The sequence below is a fragment of the Chiloscyllium plagiosum genome, chromosome 1 (assembly GCF_004010195.1).
Source record: "Chiloscyllium plagiosum isolate BGI_BamShark_2017 chromosome 1, ASM401019v2, whole genome shotgun sequence".
Classification (NCBI taxonomy): Eukaryota; Metazoa; Chordata; class Chondrichthyes; order Orectolobiformes; family Hemiscylliidae; genus Chiloscyllium; species Chiloscyllium plagiosum.
Window position 1 is genome coordinate 4,853,438 of NC_057710.1, and position 5,064 is coordinate 4,858,501.

The 5,064-nt window shown below is 42.2% G+C and overlaps 1 protein-coding gene across 1 annotated transcript in view; it reads left to right on the forward strand.

Annotated features, from left to right (window-relative positions):
• The window catches only part of LOC122554658 (dysferlin-like), a 283,205-nt gene that overhangs the window by 46,159 nt on the left and 231,982 nt on the right, over positions 1-5,064 (forward strand). The gene's annotated exons all lie outside the window — the stretch shown is intronic.

The following is a 5,064-nucleotide window of genomic DNA, read 5'->3' on the forward strand; positions in this document are numbered from 1 at the left end:
GGGAGATCACACAGTGAGATATGGAGGGATATATTGCACATTATGCAATATAGAGGGAGATCACAGTCGGATATAGAGGGATATACTGCAACATTATGCAATATAGAGGGAGATCACACAGTCGGATATAGACGGATATACTGCAACATTGTGCAATATGGCGGGAGATAACACAGTGGGATATAGAAGGATACTCTGCGATGTTATGCAATATAGAGGGAGATCACACAGTAGAATATAGAGGGATATACTGCAACATTATACTATATAGAGGGAGATCACACAGTGGGATATAGAGAGATAAACTGCAACATTATGCAATTTAGAGAGAGATCACACAGTCGGATATAGAGGGATATACTGCAACATTATGCAATATAGAGGTAGATCTCAAAGTGGGATATAGAGGGACACGCTGCGATGTTATGCAATGTAGAGGGAGATAATGCAATGTTATGAAATATAGAGGGAGATCACACAGTGAGATATGGAGGGATATATTGCACATTATGCAATATAGAGGGAGATCACAGTCGGATATAGAGGGATATACTGCAACATTATGCTATATAGAGGTAGATCTCAAAGTGGGATATAGAGCCATATACTGCAACACTATGCAATATAGAGGAAGATCACAAAGGCGGATATGGAAGGATGTACTGCAGCATTATGCAATATGGAGGGAGAACACACAGGGGAATATAGAGGGATATACTGCAACATTATGCAATATCGAGGGAGATTACACAGTGGGATATAGAGGGATTCACTTCAACATAATGGAATAAGGAGGGAGATCACACAGTGGGATATAGAGGGATACACTGCAACATTATGCAATATTGAGGGAGATCACACAGTGGGATATAGAGGGATATACTGCAACGTTATGCCATATAGAGGGAGTTTACACAGTGGGTTATAGAGGGATACACTGCAATATTAAGCAAATTAGAAGGAGATCTCACAGTGGGATGTAGAGGGATATACTGCAACATTATGCAATACAGATGGAGGTCACACAGTGGGATATAGAGGGATACAATACAATGTTATGCAATATAGAGGGACATCACAAAATGGGATAGAGAGTGATATACTGCAACATTATGCAATATAGAGGGAGATCACACAGTGGGATACAGGGGGATATACTGCAACATTATGCAATATAGAGGGAGATAACACAGTTGGATATAGAGGGATATACTGCAACATTATGCAATATAGAGGGAGTTTACACAGTGGGATATAGATGAATACACTGCAACATTATGCAATATAGAGGGAGATCACACAGTGGGATATCGAGGGATATACTGCAACGTTATGCAATATAGAGGGAGATCGCACAGTGGGATATAGTGGGATATACTGCAACATTATGCAATATAGAGGGATATCGCACAGTGGGATATAGAGAAATACAATGCAACATTATGCAATATAGAGGGAGATCACACAGTGGGATATAGAGGGATACACTGCAACATTATGCAATATTGAGGGAGATCGCACAATGGGATATAGTGGGATATACTGCAACATTATGCAATATAGAGGGAGATCACACAGTGGGATATAGAGGGATATGCTGCAACATTATGCAATATCGAGGGAGATTACACAGTGGGATATAGAGGGATTCACTTCAACATAATGGAATAAGGAGGGAGATCACACAGTGGGATATAGAGGGATACACTGCAACATTATGCAATATTGAGGGAGATCGCACAGTGGGATATAGTGGGATATACTGCAACATTATGCAATATAGAGGGATATCGCACAGTGGGATATAGAGAAATACAATGCAACATTATGCAATATAGAGGGAGATCACACAGTGGGATATAGAGAGATGCAATGCAACATTATGCAATATAGAGGGAGATCACACAGTGGAATATAGAGGGATACACTGCAATGTTATGCAATATAGAGGGAGATCACACAATGGGATATAGAGGGATATACTGCAACATTATGCAATATAGAGGGAGGTCACACAGTGAGATATGGAGGGATATACTGCACATTATGCAATATAGAGGGAGATCACACAGTCGGATATAGACGAATACAATGCGATGTAATGCAATATAGAGGGAGATCACACAATGAGATATAGAGGAACACACTGCGAATTTATGTAATATAGAGGGAGATCACACACTGGGATATACAGGGATATACTGCAACATTATGCAATATGGAGGGAGATAACACAGTGGGATATAGAAGGTTACACTGCGATGATATGCAATATAGAGGGAGATCACACAGTGGGATATGGAGGGATACAATGCGATGTTATGCAATATAGAGGGAGATCACACAATGGGATATAAAGGGATACACTGCAACATTATACAATATAGAGGGAGATCACGCAGTGGGATATAGAGGAATATACTGTAATATTATGCAATTAAGCGGGAGGTCACACAGTGGGATATAGAGGGATATAGTGCAACATTATAGAATATAGACCGAGATCACACAGTCAGATATTGAGGGATATACTGCAACATTATGCAATATAGAGGGAGATCACACAGTGGGATATTGACGAATACAATGCGATGTAATGCAATATAGAGGGAGATCACACAATGAGATATAGAGGAACACACTGCGAATTTATGCAATATAGAGGGAGATCGCACAATGGGATATAGAGGGATATACTGCAACATTATGCATTATTGAGGGAGCTCATACAATGGTATACAGAGGCACACACTGGGATACAGAGGGAGCTTACAGTGGGACACAATAGGTTTATAAAGAAGTTAAGAAGAGGATTGATGAGGGCACAGCAGTAAAATGTCTGTATGGATTTCAGTAAGGCATTTGATAAGGTTCCTCATAGTAGACTGTTTATTAAAGTCAAATCTCATTGAATACAGGGAGAACTAGCCATTTGTATACAGAACTGGTTCGAAGGCAGAAGACAGAGAGAGGTGATAGAGGGTTGTTTTTCAGACTGGATGCCTGTGACCAGTGGAGTGCTACAAGGATCGGTGCAGGGTCCACTACTTTTCATCATTTATATAAAGGATTTGGATGTGAACATTGGAAGTATAGTTAGTAAGTTTGCAGATGTCACCAAAATTGGAGGTGTAGTGGACAGCAAAGAAGGTTACCTCAGATTACAACAGGATCTTGATCAGATGGGCCAATGGGCTGAGAAGTGGCAGCTGGAGTTTAATTCAGATAAATGTGAGAAGCTGCATTTTGGAAAAGCAAATCAGAGCAGGCCGTATGCACTTAATGGTAAGGTCTGAGGGAGTGTTGCTGAACAAAGAGACCTTGGAGTGCAGGTTCATAGCTCCTTGAAAGTGGAGTTGCAGGTAGATAGGATAGTGAAGAAGGCGTTTGGTATGCTTTCCTTTATTGGTCAGAGTATTGAGTACAGGAGTTGGGAGGTCATGTTGCGGCTGTACAGCTAATTGGTTAGGCCACTTTTGGAATATTGCGTGCAGTTCTGGTCTCCATCCTGTAGGAAGGATGCTGTGAAACTTGAAACGGTTGAGAAAATATTGACAAGGATATTGCCAGGGTTGGAGGATTTGAGCTATAGGGAGAGACTGAATCGGCTGAGGCTATTTTCCCTGGAGCGTCGGATGGTGAGAGGTGACCTTGTAGAGGTTTATAAAATCATGAGGGGCATGGATCGGATGAATAGAGAAGGTATTTTCCCTGGGGTGGAGGAGTCCAGAACTAGAGAGCATAGGTTTAAGGTGAGGGGAAAAGACTTCAAAGGGACCTAAGGGGTAACCTTCACATGCAAAGGGTGGTACGTGTGTGGAGTGAGCTGCCAGAGGAAGTGGTGGAGGCTGGTACAATTACAACATTTAAAAGGCATCTGGATGGGCCAAGTGCTGGAAAATGGGACTAGATTAGGTTTGGATATCTAGTCAATTGGACTGAAGGGTCTGTTTCTGTGCGGTCAAGCTCTATGACTCTATGACAATGGGATACAGAGGGACACACTGGGAAACAATGCGATACAGAGGGACACACTGGGAAATATTGGGATACAGAGGGACACACTGGGAAACAATAGGATCCAGAGGGACACATTGGGAAGCAATGGAATAAGAAGTGACACACTGGGAAACAATGGGATATGGAGGGACACAATGGGAATCAATAGAATGCAGAGGGACACAATAGGATACAGAGGGACACACTGGGACACAGTGGGATACAGAGGGACACACAGGGAAATATTGGAATACAGAGGGATTCACTGGGACACAATGGGATACACTGGGATATAGTGGAACAAACTGGCTGAAAAAACAGGCTTTTGTCACATGATTTTTAACAAGATGATGATCTATTGGATGTGAGCTGATTATTAATGCCAGTGTTTATTGGCCTTCCCAAAATCCCTGAACGAGGATATAGAGATGGGTGATGGCAGGAAACGGTACAGACAGTGGAATCAGACTTGGAAGCACTAGGCAGTAGCAGAGACTGAGGACTGTGTACTATCCATCCCATTCAGGCCAGGTCAGCCCTGCCCATGAAACACCAAGCAGTCTCGCTTTGTGAACTCCTCCAGCGAACAGCGCAGAGTTAAACACACAGGATTCAAATCCGATACAGAGCTCAAGAATTGCCACATAGCGACTGAGCTGAAGCACTAACAATCTTGGACAGAGAGAGAGTCACCGTGGTCGGGGGTATATCGTTTCCGTACCCTGATCGGTAATACAAGGCTCTGATTCCACTGTGGATTGGCGTTTTTCTCAATGATCTTACTGCAAACCTGAAAGATACAAAGAGACAATTTTTTATTCTTTGAGTAAAGCTGTTTATCCCAAATCATTTACAAATGTTCTGATATAGTTCTGTCTCTGTTCGACCCTGTTCATTTTTTTTCTCATTATCCCAAAGCTCTCTGTCAGGTAACACCTCAGTCCTCTCTCTTCGAGATCAAACAGTCCATTCATTGCTCCTCCTATTATTACCCCTTTCACTGCCCCTCCCAGAATTACCCCTTTCACTGCCCCTCCCAGAATTATCCCTTTCACTGTCCCTCCC